Consider the following 21,171-nt stretch of genomic DNA (forward strand, 5'->3'; position numbering starts at 1 on the left):
AATTTTTAAAGTCTTTTAAAGTTTGTTTAAGGAGTAATATTTCACACAACTTTTTTTTTTTCCATGAGTTTGTCTAGATTGACTTAAAAATCCTCACTAATATGAAAAACTCTCTTAAAATAAAGCACTTCTGGTACTTCTGGTACTCATAAAGGCTCTCCAGTCCATATAATTTTTTTTCTGATGACAATTCAGGAACTTCTGTAAGTGTTTCCCTGGCTGGCTAGAGTCAAATTGCATCATATTGACCTCTTCTAGACAAGTGGGAAGATGATACCTTCAATCAGATTATCCAGATCAACTCACTTTGTTGAAACCATCATTTCACCCTAACACCAAAAATCTTTTGAGTTCAGTACATTTATATTTACCTTTTTGACCACATGCAAACCATTAGCAAGCTACTGTGGCATATGTGTAAGGAGTGATGGGAGATAGGAGAAGCAATGGGGAGGAAAGGAATATGTTTCCTGAGGAGCTGCTTAATATGCTACAGCATCAGCTTTTCTCCTTGAGGGTATATAGGCAACAGATACTAAACCAAACTGCTCTCCAATGCCAAAGAAAGAGAATTTCAAAGCCTCCATGTATGTTTGATGCCACAGATGTGTGCCCCTTCCACTGAGGCTTAGCAAGTGTAAACACTGCCCTTTGCATAAGACAAAATGTCCTTTCACAGGAACAAAAAGACTTCTAGCACTTTCTCTGGTAGCTGAGGTGCTGTTGGCAAGAGCACACCACAAAATAAATTAGCTCAGATAAGCACCACTGTTGCCTGGAGCAGCTCAATTAGCCTTTTGCACTTGAAGCGCAGGGTTTTATAACGCTAGATAGAGCCTCAGACCAGACCATTTCAGACTTTGGTCCTCTTTGCTCTTTTTGGATCCAAGATCACTGAAATCCAATGCTTTTATTATATTTTTTTAACTGAGCATTTAGAGCAAATGAAATCTTGAGCTTTTTTCCCAGGCAGTCTGTTACTGCCTAGACTTTGGTGGAAGGGAAACAAAGCCAGCTTTCGTGTCTCTCTTAATGCCAGAACATACATTCATTCTGATTTAAGGCATGGAGGGGACACCGTTATTATGACTGCGTAACTGCTGATACTGACGTAGCCAGATATGTCATCCTAGTCTGGATTCTGTGGCAGGAGGTGTTTTGCAAAGGAACAGAAGCTGCATGCTCATTGCTAACTGTTTATTAGATGCTCTTTCTTAAAGCAGAAATAAATGTATTTATTCCAGCTATTGCCTGAAATCCTTTCAGACCCCTTTTTTTCTTTTTTTAAGTTAACATTAAGGCAGGTGAATGCCATTTGTAATTACAATTGCAATTTGTATATAGCAAAGAAGAGAAATTTCCTTTCAGTCTATCTCCTCTCCTTATCTTTTTGTTCATATACCATAGAGATAGTTGGTCTCTTTTTCAATGCATTTGCCTCATCTCTCCTGTTTATTTTCAGGATCAGATAATCACTGCATTACAATCTAAGCAAAATGATCACGTTGCTGTGAAAGCTATCTATGATCCGTATGTTCTGTAGAGGTAAGCTGATTTGTTGACTATTTTGTGTTGTATATCATTTCACATTTTTAAAATGTATTTAGACATGCTGCTATTATTGTTGCTACATTTGTGCTACATTATTCTCTTAAAATTTCCTTCCCATTACAGGAAAAAAAAATGCAGTAAAATGGCAGAAATTACTTCATTTCCTAAAAACAGTAATTTTTGTCTTTTAATGCTTTTAATGTTTTTGTCTTTTAATAGTTCCATCTATTAGCTAACACTTAATCTGGAGACAGTCTGCTTTCAACAACACCTACTTCCTATCAGTTGCAAAAACAAGCTTCTTCCCTTAACCTAGGCAAACGCTTTTTTTCTGAATAACAATTCTTTACCCTACATCCACAAGGCTGACGCACATTTGATTCTAGATGGAGTCTGTGTGTGGTTTAAGAAATATCACAGATATGTAGGAGCTGCATTTCTGTAATCTATTCTCCAAGAATTTTATTTTGGTGTTAGCATTTTGGCAGTTGACAATACTGTTTTGTATTAGACAGAATGAATTCATGTCAATGCTCCATCTGTAAAATTACCATTGCAAAGTGCTGTATGCTGTATTCAGACTCCTTGTGATGATTTCCTAACCCAGTCATGTGCCTCTCATGGCACATAAATCAAAGAGAGTGATAGATTTTGTGCTCTCTGCTCTGCGAGACTGTCAGACCCTGCTCCTTATTTACTCTGTGGAGAAAAACTTTTGGGGAGTAAGTCAGAAGGATCATCATGCCGCTTATTTGGCACATTCATGATGTTTCATAATAGAGAAATTCAATAGAAGGAAGTTCTAAATCATCATTCACAATTAGAAATCTACCCTGTCACTCAAATGGTATTTTCATATACTTCAAAAGTATAGGCAAATCTCTTCCTCCTCACTTCCTCCCTCTCATATACAATAGTATCAAATTATACCTATACAAATAACACAGAATAATTGGAATATTTTCTGCAGCTCCTGTACAGACTTCGCACAGGAAGGTATAACTCTCCTGGAATTGACTCTCAGCAAGAGTCACAGACCACATAAGTTTTCATTATCAGTGCAGATATGTCCTCTGCTTTATTATTCAGGATACATTTCATTAGGATGACATTTTTGTGTATGTGCCTTTGGTATTATTGAGGCTTGGAATACCTTATCTCCAAGTATTCGCCATACAATTCATTAAAAATATAAATGTTGCAAAGGAAATTTTTTACTTTTTGCCAGAGCAAAGTTATTATCCATGAGTTAAAGGCAAGAAAATAACATACTGGGTCAGATGACAAAACAGAAAGCAAAAGAAGTATCTAGTCCTTGGTAAGAACTCAGATTTTTGAAAATATATTAAATCTTAATACTGTCTCAATGATTTTCTCCTGTGGATGAAAGATTATTTGTTGCCTTAATAATGTAGACACATTTATCCTGGAAATAAGAAGACTTTATCACTTGGCAGAAAAGGAGTACTTTGTTTCTTATCTTTAATTGTCATTACGGTTGAGCTCAAGCTACTTTGTTCAGAGTAGGAAAATCATGGTAATATTAATCCATGATCTCACTAAGAGGCAATGGATAATTGGAGTGATTTGTAAGTGACAGTAGAGGACTTGTGATCTGGGTGATCCTTTAAGTATTCGTGCTTCTGAGTAAATCACTCCAAACTCTTGCTTGAAAAAATAAACAATTTTCAGGAGAGATAAAAAATCTTGTTATTGAAATATTAGTGCTTAGGATTTTATTTTCCTTCTTGCAGAGAATCAAGTAACTAATTTAATTGTGCCCTATGGCATAATGTAACTTTTTTTTTCTTTAAAGATGTATTCATCTAAAAGCTGGGACATTGCAACATAATATGTGTGATTCTTTCAGCTTAGTCAATTAATATTGCATCATTGTGGTGGGAGAAGGATTGCCTCAGTAAAAGGGAGAAATATATGTACATCTCCAGAGACTAAATGTAAGAAAGATAAAGATGACTTTCTAAGGTTCTCCAAACACTCCTGGTGTTGGAATGATTGTCTTTATCAGATAAGTCAGAGGAAACACAACACTTCTGTCCATTAACTGTGCCCAGATGGACCAACTGCAGCTGTCCCCAGAACTAACCAATGACACAAATTTCAGGTTTTGCAGTACTCTGATATAAAGCAAAGTAGGGCAGGCCTTATCCTTGTGATAGGAGCATTTCTATTTCCCAATGTCATCAGAAGAGCTAGAGCAGCCTTGTACAAGACTTGAACAAGAAACTTCATGTATGTGCAGAAAACTTTAAACCAGAATTTATGACTCCATCTACAACCAGAAACATTGTGAAGTGTATTTTAGTAATGCCTAGTTTAATATCTGACTCCAAGCGATGTTGTGGAGCTTGATTCATCAACATGTGCAAATGATTTGATTTCTTGGGACACAAAGCATTAGAGTAGCTCACATTATATTAGTCTCTTTCCCCATTATGGATCCTTCTCGAATACATTTCTGCAATGCAGTAAGTGTGCAGTGTGCTTCAAGGAGAAAAACCTTTCATAGTGAGGCAGTTACCAATAAACAACAAATGCGATTTCAAATGTAAAATATTAGAGAAAATTCCCTTTCTGTGACCATAAAATTTTCACACAAGTGCTCCCAGGTTCTAACTTCAGCCTGCTGCCATCTGCTTAGCTTTCTTCTGTAGCTAAAGAAGAGAAATAGTTTTCACCAGAAGAAAGTTTAGAGCTTAAAAAAAGCCTTTCTTACTCCATTTCTTATTACCAATGTCACAGAATTTAAATTAGTCTTTGGGAAAGCTCCCATAACAGCCCACTTAGGGTTCCTCTCCAAAGTCACGCTCTCAGCAGTGCATGCTCTTTTCTGTAACATCCATGTTAAATGACTTTCCAAAAACAGATGTGCAAAGCCAACCCGCAAAAATCTAATTCAGTGCTGGAGTCAGCAAAAATGAACCCTAGCTGATCTCTAAGGATTCAATGCCAGCTGATATTTCTAGGCTGCCAAAAATGCTGAGTTTGACAGCAAGTTTTCTAGGCTCCTCATTGCTGAGAAAGAGTTGTCACCACAAGCTTCTCTGTTGATAACACTAGGGTATTACTTGCAATAACCACTGATGGGACTCGAGTTGAGGCTTTGCTTTCTGCCAGTTGTATTTTCTTCTGTGGATGACAGAACTTGGAAGCATTACTTTACATATTGCTTTTATTTGGTTTCTACAGGAAAATGTGAATGTAAAACAGGCTTGCACTGCCCCTGTGTAACCTTTTTCCTTTATTTTCTCTTCTTGTCTGCATCTTGTGAGCCTGACTAGGCTGAGGTGGAGATGTGCACACACTGAAAGGTCTAAAGAGGACCTGGGATGTCCAAAGAGGTCTTTTTTACACCCAAGACTTCCTGGAAAAGCAGAATAGTCTGGAACTGTTCCTCTAAACTCTAGCAATATGGAGTACATGCTGGATCTAGGCCAAAGTTTTAAATTGAACTTGACTTTCACAGGCAGGTGTCCAGAATATTTCAGAAATCTTCTGAGACCATCAGTAATCTTTTCATGAACAATATACACAAATATGCCCTGGCTGTCAGAAATATTAATTTTGGCAGCCACGGGACAATGTGGTTACAATTTTCTATCATTGTTTCCAGTTTAAAGCCATGAACAACTTTGTCTTTCAATACAGTCATTTACTTATCAACCATCACAAACATCAGTGAAGTTACTAAGACTGGAAAGCTTTGAACTAAATTTGAGAGGAAGAGACAGTAAAAAAAGCCAAGAGTTAGAGGTATGTATAAATAAGTGTGATTCCATAGTAGGGCTGGAGAACAAGAAAGAGAGGAAAAGGGAAACTTCAACTGGAGAGATGAAAGAAAATAGTAGAACAGTCTGCAAACAATGGGAATGTCTATATCCAATTCCAAGAGAATGGACATAAACAAAAAAAAAGGTGTTTATACATAAACAATATTTAGTATAAAACTTTAACTGCAAACTCTGAAAGAGGAAGAAGAAATGATAAGTTCAGGAAGGACACACAAGAAAAAATATGAAAACCTGCTGCCTAGTATTTGAAGATAATGCATATATGTTCTAAAATTCATAGGGACATAAGAGTAGGATAAGAAATTCTTGGTAAAGAGTCAAAGACACATTTTAGGAAAAGAAAGAATTAAAAAAAAAAAGTAGAAAAAAAGAAAGAAAATACTGGATAATGGGTTTAAAAAAAAAACTTCAGTAAACCTGGGGAACTGTTAGGCAGACTCTCACAAGAAGATAATCTAAGGGAAAGATAGGAATTGCAGACAGGAGTTACATCAATGCATAGAAATAAATTCAAGGGAGACAAGGTGAAAAACAGGAAGCAAAGTACATTGCAATTGCACAAGGGCCTTTTTAAGAATCTAAAATCAGAAGATTCATACAAAAAAAACAGAAATAAAGAATATAATTAGGTAGGAATTTAAAAGGAATCCTACAAAATATATGAATAAAGTCAAAAAGGCTAAGATGTTAACATTACTATGGAACCGCAAGAAACACAAGATATAATAAACACATAAAGAGCAAAAGAAGGGCAAAGTAAAGGTTCATTACTCAACAGACATTGCCTGCACTGAGAAGATTAATTTCTGATCAGAATCTTAAATATGTTAAATTTAATGTGAGAATAGGAGCATAGCCAGAATAGGGAGAAATTAAGTTTAAAAATATCTGGGTAAGCTAAGCATAATTCAAGCCATCAGAGACTGATGACATTAAACTTTGCATGCATAAAGGAGTAGGAAGATATCTCTGAAATATTCACTATTATCTTTGAATATTCTTAGACAATGGGAAGATCCCAGAGAATGCCATAAAGGAAAACACAATACCTGCTTTTAAAAACAAATATATGCCATAAAGGAAAGCACAACACCTGCTTTTAAAAACAAACATACAAACAAAGAAGGAATTATGGATTATTTCTCAGTTCCTGGAAAGATTCTGGAGCAAGTGGTTATACAACCAACTTACAAGTGCCTGGAGGATCCTAAGATGATAAAAACAGCTGACAGATTTGACAACAACAAATTGTATTGACCCTACTTCTCTCTGACAACTTAACCAGCCTATGCCGAATAATTGAGACAGCTTTCCAACTACTTGGACAGTAACACTACAGATTAAACTATTGGCTGATGCTGTCGCATCTTTCTTTTACTGGAATTTTTTTTAAAAAAAACAAGTTAGACACATATCTTCTGGGAATGATGTAGGCATCCTTGATCTTTCATCAATATAGGAGACTGAATTAGAGGAGCTTTAAGATATTTCCAGCCCTATAACTATACACAATGTTAGTTTGGGTCCTCTTATCCTTGTCCTGTGACTTATGCTGCGTTTTTCATGTCCTACATGCAGTTTCCTGGAGACCATTTAGGATTAAGAATTATTTTGAATGAAGGTGGCCTGAGAATGAAATGGTTCATGACTATTCTTCACAGCAGAAAACAAGAAAACTTTTTCTTTTACCTCAGAGATCTGTTTTGGTTTTGCTCCTTTACTTCATACACATAGTAATTCAGAATTTTTCCCTATCCTCATAGTATCTCTGAAACAGATGTCATACACAGGATAACAAAATATCTGGTGGGTGGACAAAGTGTGTTGATTCTATCACAGGCAAGAATGCAACTGGCAGCTATTTTCAGAGAAAATACTGAAAAGCAAGCCAAGTATCCTGAAGCCAAGTCTCATACTGAACGTGATAGGAAATGCTGGCAAAACACTAGGCCATGCTATTACTTGTAAGACAGCTCCACAAACAAAATTTCATTTGGATTTTCTTTTCAAATATTTCCAAATCACCAGACCAAGATACTGTCTTAGCTGTGGATGTCGATGACTCCAGACAAATTTTACCTTTTTCATTCTTTCTATGTGTGCAAGCAATTTTCACTAGGTCTTGAGGTGTAGAAAGGGGAAATTTTTCAATACTCTTAGGACCTCCAGTAAGTCTTAAGTTTGTTTTGCAGTGACAGAAACCTACTATGAGTAAGAAAAGCTGTCAGTGTGATTTCTAGTATAATTAAATATTACTTAGCGGGAAGAAAATGTACAATCTGGGTTAGATTTCTGAAAATGAAGGAATAGAGGCTGTAAAGAGGCTAATATACATCCTGTACTCTTTCTAGCCTTTACTTTTATTAGCCTTTTACCTGCTCAGAAGATGGTTCTGCCACCATACAGTGCATGCAAAAAAACGGAGCAGTGTACCCTTTTCTTCCTCCATTAAATATATTTGTTTATAATAATGTTTGAAAGAGAGTATGACCACAGAGTTGTCTTTATTATGCATAATATACCTCACTTGACTGTCTACTATATAGCAGTTTAACCAAGAGGAATTTTTTCAGGTATTAAAGTACTTCACTTCCCAATGCTAGGCACTCCTTTCACTTTTCCAATAGACTTTCTACTAAAAGGGGATGTCATTCTGTTTGGTGAGCAAGGTAGAACTGCCTCACTACAGCTATCTACACTTCTTATACTTTTCTTCCTCGTCGTCTTCTTTTATTTTTATTTTTTTTTTTGCTCCAGTCTCTTTAGGACAAACAACTGTGTTGTATATCTCTGCATGCAGAGAGACACATCTCTCCACAGAACTACAAAAGAGAACTATAAGAGAGACCTATTACCAAGATCTCTCTGTGCAAAAATATTAAAATGTCTCACCTTGAAGTAGCATAGCTTACTTAAGACCCATCATAAGCATGTTTTACAGCCTGAACAAGCTTGTGATATGAAACATATCTGGAAATTCAGTGCCTGTGGCTTTTATTATTAAAATAACAAGTTTTTTTTTAATGATCTAATTGCAATATTTCATTTTAAAACGGAACTTTTAAAGAGTACAGGATGTATATTAGCCTCTTTACAGATTTAGGGTTTAATTGTTCTCTCTCATACAGCTGCATCAGAAGAAACTATTCAGCAGAAAGAAATGATCATAAACTAGACTGAGAGCAGAATGAGCTCAGAAAGCATTCACTAACCTTCTGAAATCCCGAGAGCAAAGCAACAATGAGATGGGGCTATGCAACTCTAATGATGTATTTCTCAACTTTTACCCTCAGTATGAGTCCTGACTGAGAATTTTGGGGCTTCCCATGTTATTTATTCAATTCAATTCAATTACACTGAACTCTTCAGGGCACATTTAGTCATCAAAAGCATGAGTCTAGATCCCTAAGCAATTTATTTTATAGACTTGAGAGAACTAAAAAAAAAAAAATGCAGTTATCAACATTCAGCTGAAAAATATCTTTTTCTATAACATAATTTTTTGCATTGATTACATTAAGAGCACCTGGCATTTGTGACACTTGGACGTCACTTTGCAAAAAACTATACAGGAAGATGGTAAATGAAGAGGTGAACTTTGGAGAGAAATAAACTACTAATTAAATTGACTTTATTTTAGTTTAGAGTCCTCTATTGACCTATATAAAAATTGCCACTCTGTTTTAAGCAAGGAACAAGCCTTTCTCTTGTGACTAGCCTTTATCTTAAGATTATCTGTGTGACTTCAAATATAGTTAAATTTATGCATGCCTTGATTTCCCACTGATGAGTTTTATCCACGATAAAACATAGAGATTGTTAACGTACTGATTTACAGTGGTGCCAGAGTTTATAAGTACTAAGCAAGCACTGTCACAAGCCCAGGGCCTGTGGTGGTGAAGGGCATGGAGCTGATTGCATAAGCGGTTGGCCTTGGGCCACCAATTTTGAAAGTCTGTGGATAGCCTCAGCTCGTTGCATCACGGTTCATCCGAGCCAAATGTGGGCCCTGGCCTCAGCAGTCCCTGCCAGCCCCCAGAAGCACGTACCCATGCTGCAGGCAGTCCTAATCCAGATGCACAGAAAGCTGGAAGAGCTGCTTCCTGATGCCAGGCAGATGGCTGGAGCTCTTGCTCTGAAAAAAATGTTAAGCTTTTTTGTCCATTTTGTAGACAAAAAAAAAAAAAAAAAAAAAAAAAAAAAAACACTTTTTTTTTTTTAAGAATTTCTCTTGAAATTATGACACTACTGCAGAAAAGGACAACAATTTCCTCAGGTTATAGTCTAAATATGGTGCCACAATCAAAACCCATTCACATCAGCAAAGCCAAATAATTTATTTCAACTCACAAAGGTGTAACTGAGATCAGACTGCAGCTTTTCATAAGTAATCCAAGTTCCTGTGGCTCAAAGTAACCCACGTCTGCGTACATTGGGCACATCTTTCAGACAGAACTCATAGTCTGAGAAATGTTTCAGTTCACTGACTATCATTTCACAAAATGTTATAGCTACCTCCTGTACTTTGCAGATGCAATTTCCATTCCCTGATCTCTTCTTCTGCACATTATTCTGAAAGAGTTACACAAGGAGAAAAACCTCATCAGTAGTCTGCCACAATGAAAAACTATGCGAGATCAATGTAATGTATGCATTGATTAAGTCCCCATGGAGTCCTCAAACTCCATGTCATCTTGCTGAACACTGGATTTTGCCTTTAGATCTCTGATGTAGCTGAGATGTGTAAAAATTAATGTAAGCTGACAACTTCTTATTAGTTACACATCTAAAGAGTCTCCAGTGGGTAAGTTATTCCTCCCAAAGTCAGTTCTGACTTATGCTCACTAATTGACTCAAATGCGCCTGTTTTAGATACCAGCATAAAAATAACCACAGGAAAGGGGAGTTAGTGGAAGGCTTTTGAGCCATAACATGCCAGAACAATTTTCATTAAAACCACCTGCTCTCATTTTATTTCCTCGAGCCCAAATCCTCACATAATTAGGAAACGGTGCCAGAGTCAGCCCCAACTCTCTGCTCTGCCAGGGCTGCAGCAGGAACAGAGATGATTTGAAAGGGGCCAGCAGCCCCAGATTCCCATGGCCCCATCCATGGGGCTGGCCCAGGGAAGGATGGTGCCTTTCCTACTCCAGACACCAACCTGGGCAAGAGGGAAGGAGAGGAAAACGGCAGGGAGAAGGAGGCAGAATATAGGAGGGAAAGCAATAAAGAATGGCAGAAAAAAAAAAAAAAAAGTAGTCTAGTAGTCTAGGAAAAAGTTACCGTGATATGAGAGGAGGAAATGTATAAAAAAAAAAAGTCTGAGAGGTCAGAAAAGGTGTGCAGAATGGATGTTGTTCAGATCTGAGCTTGACTATCTCTGTGCCATCAGAAATCCCAAAGAAATTGCCCTCTCTGACAGCCAGAGAGCTGCTTGAGCTCAGGTTCTGTTTTGTCACCATGTTTTGTTCATCACAACCCTTGTGCCCTTTGCAAAAGGAGCCCTTGTCATGCTGTCTGCATGATACACTTTGCATGAATTTAAATAGTTCTTGTTATTTAGTCTGATTTAAGATCTTATTGTGATTATTTTCAAGTATTTTTGAAACTATATGATACTACACAATAGGAAAAATGGATTTCGTGTACATTAATGTTACACCCAAGCTTTGAACATATTGCAAATTGAAATGAAAATAATCAAAATTCCATAGTTGTGTATAATAAACAGAAAACATTGTAAAGCTATCATGACGATTTTATTTTTCACCCTTTTATAATTTCAGTCATCTTTGATACGTTCTTGTGAAAGGTCTTGTCACGGAACGAATGGTGGCAGGGGTGAGTGACAAATGTACTTCGCTCGTTTGAAAGAAATAATAACAGGATTTATTAATATGGACAATGATTTCACGAGATTCTATGGCAAGGTCACTTATTCACTGCATGGAGGCTCAAGATAATACACAATTATCTTGGGATACCCTCCCGTTGGGTCACGAGGTTCAGATTGGACCCCCTTGCTTTCCAGGCTCCTTCTGAGAGGACTCTGGGTGCGGCTGGATCCAATCCTAGTCCCAGACCTGGTCAACGGTTTATGACTAAGGGTTCTTGTGCACAGTTACAAAGTAAAGTTAAAGAGAGCACGCTATGTTCCCTTACCACAAATCTGTTGTGGGAAGGGAAGTCTCTCAACCTCGAGGAGTAACCTTGAGAGGCGTCCCTGCTCAAGGGGAGATCCTGCTGTGCAGGCCGCAGCCGTGTCAGGAGAGCTCAAAGGGCTCTCGGGCTGTCCGCATATTTATAGGATAAGATGATTGACTTATAGTCGTTGTTTCATTTCAGAGGCCCATTGGCTAGTGTATTAGCCTTACCGTCCCTTTGGGATGCAGCCTTCAGGAATGTTATGTTGAGTCTAAGTGGCAGAAGAAATCAGGATGGTGGCGCCTACCAGGATTAGATAAATCGCTGGTGGTTAGCAACTGAACAGAGCTGCATGCAAGATACAGGCCAGGTTGAGCTGGGAAAGGAGCTTATCCGTCACAGGTCTGTTCTCTGGAGCATTTTCAAAAATAAATTTACTCACTAGAAAATACTTAAGCCACTTTTAGTAAAGCTAGCACTTATAACGACAGCCAAAACCTAACTTCCTGAAGTAAAATATATTCTGAAAGGAGTGAGTCTGAAACTATGAGAGATATGGATTAAAAATGAATTGCTTAATGAGAGAGACACATAAAGGAACAAGAGAAGGAAGAAATGTAAGCCAAGTGAAACACTTTGAGACAATTATTTAAATAGGAGGTATTCAAAATAACACATTAAATGGCCTGAGGTTTTATATATGTAGTAAGAAACATTTATGTGTTGTTTATAGTCAAAAGGCTTTATGGAATGTAGCAGAAACAAGACAGAAAAATAAATGACTTCCAGGATCATTGATATAGAAAAGCAGAGTTCATATGTATATAGGTTCAGATACAGCATGGTTTGGTTTTAAGGGCTGGTATTAGTTACACACCTTTATGTTTTTTATGTTATTTTTGAAGTTCTCCTACACATTGGCAAATAGTAACAGAGTATTTAAGGCTGAACACTGAAGCCCCATCATCTGTCATCATGGACATTCTTACGCTCAGTTCCACATAATAAAATTATTTGGCAGGGCTTAATATTTCTAGCACGAGTACCACTAATGGGCAGTTGGTTTCTGTCCAGGAGCTGAAGGGCAGCAAGCCTCCAACCAGGTACACAGGCATCCGCCAGCCAGCCCCACACACCTACCAGTGGAACAGCCAGGCATAAAACCTGCCTAACTAGTTTCTGTATCCTTCCTTCAAAACTATTGTACATTTTCCAGACATTCCACGGACTTCCCTAAAAGAGAAATTTTCCTTTGTCTTACTCTCATTCTCTCATTCTCCCTCCAAACACACAAACCGACTCTGTTTATGGCACTAAGCACAGCAGCTCTGAGATTTCTCCTGAAATCTCTGATCTCAGTTACATGTGTGTAAACCTAGAGTAAGAACTGCACAGTCAGTGCTGTTACTCTTGATTTAGGCTAGTTCAGGTGAAATCAGCTTTGAGTCAAATCACTGTTTGCATGCAGAGAAAATATACTCCTTTTTTTTTAAAAAAAAAACAGCTATATATGTGTGATTGCAAAGCTAATTTTAGGGGATTCCTCTGCAGCAGAGATACTCAAACAGTTAATTTATGACTATTTTCTGTGGCTATACTGTAACTCTTGGAGCAAAAATCAGAAGTATTTTATTTGAAAATCTACCAAAAAAAATGTGAGAGAGGAGATTACATTCTTTACAAAACATAACTTTCCCCTGAGCCACATATCTTTGATTTCAGCTAGAGTCAAATTTCAGAGATAAAGTACTATCCTTCTGAAAAACCTTACGTCTTGAGATATGGAATTTTATAAAGGAAATCAGCTTAACTTAGTCTCTCAGAAGATTTAGCTCTACAATAATGTTGGTCACAGGATGCAGAACCAAGTTCTGAGATGCAGCTATTTTAGGAGTCATGGCAGATGATTAAATCATTCTAATATCCCTGAGTAATACATTAATGCCATTCTTACAATGTAAATTGGGAATCTCGAGTAGGAGTAGGAGTAGGATTTTCTGGAATACTGTCCAGTTCAGAAGGATTGTTAAGAAATTCAAAGGTGTTCAAAGAAGAGCATACTAAAGGAAGAAAGAAGGGAGGGAGAGAAGAAAAGACTTTTAAAAATACAATAAACATAGCTAGCAATTGGATCAGTTACTAAAAAAGGTAGTAGGCATGTCATGACTCATTATTAAAAAAAAAAAATCTATTTTTCCTTGTTTTCTTGTTCCTAAAATGCTTTAACTCAAAAACAAAACAAAACAGCCAAGTCCGACAATTCACATCCAAAAGTCATTTTAGGTATGGAATTCTCTTGTCCAAAGTTAGAATTTAGAAACTAAACAAGCTAGAAACAAAATCATTTTAAACTGAACTCAGTACCTTCCCTTACCGTCATAAAATAGGCACTTGCAGAGGATGATGCATTTAATCCTCACAGTAGGTGAGAGAAATTGTTCGCAAGAAGAATTTTTTTTTCCACCGACTCCAATGGCAGCATTGGGCAATTCATATCAGCACAGACGTTTAAGTCTTTGTCCACTTATCTGAGTGAGGTGATTTTTAAACTAAGTATTTTCTTTTGGCCTGACAATGCATGAAGCTTCATCCAAATGAGGGGCAGCTCCTTCTCATCTGATGAAAAATTGTACAAACTTTGCTATGTATCACTAATGTAGAACTTTACATGAGACTAAAAAAACCTAAGCTCTTTTCAGTTTTATACTCTTGAAAGGCCAGCAAAGCAGGATAAGCAGCACATTTTTATGAATATTTTTCAGATGATGGAATTCATTTAAAGAATCATTAAACCTGGGTCATAATAGCAGGAGGACAAAATGGTTTCATATTCAGATCCCCTATTAGGAGAGAATTTCACTTAAACTGGTAATAATTTGACAAATCACTTACTTAAAGACAATGCTGTCCTTATCCTAGGTCTTGTTCTCTATGGCTCAGCTTTTTTTTTTTCACAGGGAATTGGAGATACTGCTCTTCCTTCATATCTAATCTTAATGAACTCAAATGAAATTTCATCTCCAGGATCCTGTTTTATAAAAGGTAAGCATATTTTTCAGACTTTTAGAGCCACAAAACAACCTCTAGATGCTGTCTTATATATATATATATGTATGTATATATATCTAAAAAAAAATAAAAAAAGACATTGCTAGAAGACATTTGTTCCCCTTCTTCGCTAATAATATGACTTTTTCTGAAGTCTCCAAATAGCCCCTTCATCTTCATTAAATGCAAAAGTGATTTCAGAGTTCACCTTCTCACTGATTTCCGGAAAATGCAATTAATCAGCACCAGCAACGAAGATGAAAAGCTGCAAATTCACCACCGCCATCAGCACCACTATCTTTTCTACAGAAATCCCAAGGAGAGAAAGATTGTATTTTGCAGAGAGATGTAAATGCTGCGCAGCAGAACCACAATCATCCTTCTGCCAAAGTGCTTTAGGCATCTGCAGTGCTATGGCCAGATTTGCTTTTACACGCCATTTTTTCAAAATAAAAGCCATTGCTTTACAGATTAGTAGTGGAATATGTTTCAGCAAGTCAGTCAGACGAGGAGATCAGATACACTTCTATCTTACTGAGCCTGGATAAAAACCTTAAAAGAGAAACAAAAAAATCCCTCTACATAAGATTTAGGACAAATTATAGCATTCATCCAGCACTGTGCAAGAAACCCCTAAATGTAGGTAGAGTTATGCAAGAGAGTCTGTGTTGCACTGCTACTGACATACACACCTCCAAGGAAATTTTTTTTTGTCAGAACATAGTCAAACATATCCTATAGGCAGCAAATCATCAGGGAAGTGAGTCCATGAGCGGATCAAAGCGATAGCCTGGAGCACTATGTCCTCTGCTGTGTTGGTGTCTACATCACAGCTAGTTATCTAGATTTCCCTTACAGACAGGGAAGAGGAACAGTTGTCTAATATGGGTCATACATATCATGCCCTAGAAATGCTTATTTTGCTCTGTTGACTGCAAAGCATATCTTTATCACTAGCTCAGATGTAGACATCTGCATTACAAAGATCTAAACAAAAGGAAAACTATCCTACCCATCTGTACCGCAAATACATCAGGGCACAAAACTACTCATGGAAGAAACATCAGGTCCCTCTTCTCTTCTGCACCCAGGGTAATGGCTGAGATGCACTGTGTAGCCTCTTCACAGGCTGAGGAGAAAGTGTGCTCCTGCCACCACAGCCATTACTTCTTTATTTGAAGTTTGGCCACAGGATCAGGCTTTGGCACTGATTTTTTATAGAGTACCTTCACTCAGAATTGCATAAGGACTAAAGGAAAACGTTCACACTAATGATTCATGTAGCCCAAAATGTTACAAAAATATACAACATCATTAGTTTGCAGGGAATTCTAAAGATCTGAGAACTGCTGAAGGGCAATTCAGAAGGAGGACCTTCTGAAGCCTTGGAAGCTTCAGTTGCCTAAACCTGACATTTCTGCTACTTCACTTTACATTCTTTTTGCTGAAAGCAAGCAACTGACAAAGTGTCACTTCTTTTCAGTTGATGCCAGAGTCTGGGGAAATGCATGCTGTGTTGAAAAAGCTTTAAAGTGTTCCAAATTATAACTATTATTATCTTTTTTTTTTTTTTAATGCATGTGTGAAAGGTTTAAGAGGGAGAAAAAAAAAACGTTTTATTCCACATCTCTTCAGAGTAAAATCTGAAAAGACCAAACTTCCTAGAAATTCCCACTTGGGTTAGTTCCAAGGCAAATATATTTGAAGCAATCCTCCAGAAGAAAAGAAAGAAGAATAAAGACTCACTGCCTTAACAGGCCAACACTGTAAGCAATATGTAATTTGCTCTCATACAAGTACTGTAGCATTTTTGCTGCTTTACCTGTTGTTTTTCTTTTTTTCCTCTTCTTCTCAACTAAACAAACATCCATAAAATCATTTGGTTGGTCAGAATGAAATTTATTTACATTAGACAATTAATTACAACTTTGTAGACTGCCAATTTTTATTATTTGACCTTTATTCTTTATCCTGGGTTAAAATAATAAAAGACTCATCAGTTTTCCCCTATAAACTATGATATTGGCTACATCAGCATAACAAATACTATAGCTCTGTCTCACCTTTTTGTAACATGACATACATGCATGTCTTGCCAAAGTGAAAGCACAGGATTTGTCAGAGAAGCAGAATAAGCAAATACAGGTACATGAAATCTGTTCATCTATATATATTCCCAGGTCCCATCTACTTGCAAGTTCCGGAGTCTCATTCTCTGAAGATCTTCAAAACGTGCCTGGATGACACCCTGTGCCACGTGCTTGAGCAGGGGGACTGGACTAGATGATCTCTAGAGTTCCCTTCCAACCTCAACCATTCTGTGGCTGTCTGACTCTCTGAATCTGTGTCCCTCTAGGATCCTTTTTCTAGAAGATTATACATCCTTGTGCGCAGCTTCTGGGTATAGATGATCACATGTAAATTGTAATTTCCTGTAATGATAATTGTAATAATCCTTGAAAAACAGGAGCATTAGCAATGTTGGCACTTCAGTAACCAATGCAGGAATTTCTATAAGGGGAGAATGAAAAGAAGAAGATAGGTAAACAGCAGGTATCTTTATTAACTGCAAGACCACCACCCTGAGGGAGTATAGCAAAAAAAAGTACAGAGAAGCTATTCCAACTGCTAAAGGAAGCATATGTACCTTCATGACTGAAGCACTACAGACACCTGAAAAAACACTCCAGCTGCTGGGATAGAGCAGTTAGACCTTCGCTCTCTAAGACTGCTCAAGTAGCAGCCCCTGTGACCTGCTGAGCTCCCCAGCAGCCTCCTCAGATGCCCTCCAGGAGACATGCTTAAAAACAGCAGAAGTTACCATCTAGATGTACCACAAATCTGGATTTGAAGATGACCGCATGGGAGTTCATGGAAGAAAACACAAACTTTTCCAGGATAATGCAGGGAGGAAGGGGACAAGATGTTCTCACTGGTGGCCAGCGATAGGACAAGGGGTAATGGCCACAAGCTGAAGCACAAGAAGTTCCGTCTCCAGGTGAGGAGCAACTTCTTTACTGTGAGGGTGACAGAGCAGTGGAACAGGCTGCCCAGGGAGGTTGTGGAGTCTCCTACACTGGAGGTCTTCAAAACCCACCTGGATGCCACCCTGTGCCACATGCTGTAGGTGTGCCTGCAGGAGCAGGAAGGTTGGACTAGATGATCTCTAGAGGTCCCTTCCAACCTTAAATATTCTGTGATTCTGTGATTCTGTGATAAAACTCACTTCCTTTGTGAGCAACTTCTGCATATTGCACATGGTATGGATCCAATGGATGGCATATAGAAATGTTTTCTGATGACAAAATCCTCAGTAAGCCATATTACTCAACTCATTATATCTGCACTGTCAGTTAGCCCAAGCGCAGATGGAAAGTCAGCAGTGTCAAAGGATTTGCATACAGCTTGCTCTTAAGCTTATCTTCTAATAGAGTCACAAAATGACTGGCATACAAGAACTGACTATACGCAACATGAAAATGCAGTCACTAAATGCACAGGCACACACTGCTGTTTGAAAGAGGCCAAAAGTCACTATATAGTGCAGAACCAAGTTTGTGTAATTCTCAACTCGTTCTATGACATTTGTTATCCACAGGCAAATTTGAATTATGCCATAAGAATTTCTTATTCTTTCCTTCTTTTACCCTCAGTCCTCCCCAAGACCTGTATTTATGACTCTGGATAAATTGGGGCCATACATTAGCTTTTAAATAGACTTCTGAATTCACAAAGAAATGATTTTCAACCTTCCCATACCACTTTCAGAAATGTCACCTTTCTCCTAGCCTTAGAATCAACTCATCCAGGTTTTCATCCAGAAAGAAAGCAGCAGCAGTGGCTCTGCTTCCAAATCCCAGCTGAAAAAAATAAAGTCATGAAGCAAAGGAGACAGCCACAGACCTTCTTCATACAAAGGGCATATTGTCATTCTACTGCTATTGAAATGTTGTTTACTAGGAGTTGATATCTCCCATCATTCCACTGGAACTTGTAAAGTGTTGTTTATGAATAGATTATCATAAATATTCAGTCAATCAAGTTATTAGAATATGAAACTATAAAATGAGTATTTCACCTATGTTGTATGGGATTCTATGTTGAGAGAAAGTTTCTAAATGAGCATTTCTAATTTTAATGCCTTTAGAAATGTCTGCTATTGTATCCTGATCAGCACTGTTAGTAGTGTCCCATTTCCTGAAACTTATTATTCAGAGTCTAACTAAAATCTGTATTAGGAAATCTTCTTGGGCTCCACATCAGCACACGTTTGTTTCCTCCAGACACCACTAATTATCTCGCTGAAAAATTCTCAAATTGTCCACCTCTTACCAAGTACACTGATAGAATTACACAAGACACATATTCAATGCAAAAAGACAGATCAATGTGATCCTCACCTCTCCAGGTGAGGAGGAACTTCTTTACTGTTAGGGTGACAGAGCAGTGGAACAGGCTGCCCAGGGAGGTTGTGGAGTCTCCTACTCTGGAGGTCTTCAAAACCCGCCTGGATGCCACCCTGTGCCACATGCTGTAGGTGTGCCTGCTTGAGCAGGAAGGTTGGACTAGATGATCTCTAGAGGTCCCTTCCAACCTTAAATATTCTGTGAATCTGTGAATGTGAACACAATGGCTAGTTTTAGAGGAACTAATTTTCATGTAGCTCACCCCTGTGTATAGTGTTTCCTGTTGAACAGGTAATGCCAAAGAGTATCTATGTCCCCAGAGCATTCAGTGCAGATCAGTGGTGCAAATAAGGAGGCAGGCCAAGCCAGTGTTAACAGGTAAGTCAGTGAAATACTTATGATGGTTCCTCGGGATTTATTCCCTGATGATTTTATACAACTCTTACCTCAGATATGTCATTTCTGCTAGCAATGGCTGTTACTAATGGGCTGATATCTTACCATGTGGCCCACTTTGCTTCAATGGTAAGATGAAGATTGCCTGCATACAATTTAAATCTTCAACATTTAGTCTAGACTGGTCATGTAAGTTTTATCCAAATCATTGAAATATCTCTGAAATTAACATCTAGGTAGCACTGAGAAATTTACTTTGAAAATTTGTATTATTTTTCCACATACATAAAAGGGGTTAAATGGTTATTTCTGTTAGGTGAGCTAGTCTGTGTATCCCTAACTTAGTCTTGCTGTCTATGGTTGGGCGTAAGAGATCCTGTGCAGAAGCATTACATTGCTTCTCAGTATCATGATGAGTGATGTGCTATATTAGCAAACAAAAGCTGCTCCATTATTTTTCTAAAACTAAACATTCTAAGTGATGGACTCAGTAATTAATGTAATGGGTACTAATGTAATTAGGTTGGGTAATTCATGCCTTAACATTGGCCTTTCAGGGCTGCACCACCTGTTAGTGAAACAATATGAAAGAATCATATATCAGGTCCAGAGGCATATTCTGTAATTCTAAGACAGAGATAGCAAAAGCATAGGAGTCAACTGACTTTTCACAGGAAGGCCAGGTGAAAATTCAGAGCAAAGAGCAGTTCAAAGAAACGGTTCCCAAAAGGTGGAAACACCATCAGCTTAATTAGCCACACTCCTCCTCATTCTGTCGCTGCCACCAAGAGCATGAATTCAGGCTATTATTATGCAAGAAAAAGGTTCTACTGTATATTTCTTCTAAGAATTCCTTTATTAAAAGGATTTCTTTACCAAAGTAATTTCAGGATACTTAACCTTAATAAGTGTAGTCACTTCTAAAAGGAAAGTCATGGATTCAGTTGTGGTGATTTAGAGATAGCTTTTGAAGAAAGCAAGAACATTCACAGCATTTTTACACCATTGAAATACACTTCTCTGAAACTCTTTTACAAAGTGAATTTGTATATAAACAAATCTGCATATTCGATTTTGTATTATTTATGTGATGCTTGTTTGTGGTACTAGCTAGCTTGAGTCAGGGCTTACCTGATCATCTGCTGCATGGATCGGTGCTCCTTGTTCCTCCAGCAAGCAGGACATGAGGTATTTGTAGAGGTATATGTTCATAGCTATGCAAAGATCCCTTCCAAATATCTCTTAAGCCAACTCTTTGATATAAAGGGATGACAAGCATACAAAGTATCATAAAATCATAGAATCACAGAACCCTTAAGGTTGGAAGGGACCTCTAGAGGTCATCTAGTCCAACCTCCCTGCACACGCAGGGTCACCTAGAGCACGTGGCACAGGGCTGCATCCAAGTGGGTTTTAAAGATCTCCAAAGAAGGAGATTCCACAACCTCTTTCGGCAGCCTGTTTCAGTGTTCTGTTAACCTCACTGTTAAGAAAATTTTCCTTAGGTTCCTGTGGAACTTTTGGTGCTTCAGTTTGTGGCCGTTTCCTCTAGTTCTATCAGTGGCCATCACTGAAAAGAGGCCAGCCCTATCCTCCTCACTCCCTCAGTACCTGACCACAAGTCAGGTTCACTTCAGTCTCCTCTTCACCATTGACCCGAATCCTCAATCAACAAACATAGGTGACCTGTGAACACAGCACATCTACTAAAAAGGCTGCTGCACACTGGTTTCCTAAAAACAACAATCATAGAATCACTGAAATATTATGGTTAAGACCTTCAAAATAGAGTCCAACCATAAGTCACTCAAACC

General features: G+C 37.9%; 1 long non-coding RNA gene across 1 annotated transcript; it reads left to right on the plus strand.

Annotated features, from left to right (window-relative positions):
- The first annotated feature begins 1,430 nt into the window (after positions 1–1,430).
- Positions 1,431–16,769, plus strand: LOC112956817. Its single transcript, XR_003251114.1, has 3 exons — positions 1,431–1,545; positions 14,465–14,549; positions 16,736–16,769. It is a non-coding gene; the product is annotated as an uncharacterized LOC112956817 (long non-coding RNA).
- The last annotated feature ends 4,402 nt before the right edge of the window (positions 16,770–21,171 follow it).

The sequence above is a fragment of the Nothoprocta perdicaria genome, unplaced genomic scaffold (assembly GCF_003342845.1).
Source record: "Nothoprocta perdicaria isolate Ctin4 unplaced genomic scaffold, notPer1 scaffold_67, whole genome shotgun sequence".
NCBI classification, from domain to species: domain Eukaryota; kingdom Metazoa; phylum Chordata; class Aves; order Tinamiformes; family Tinamidae; genus Nothoprocta; species Nothoprocta perdicaria.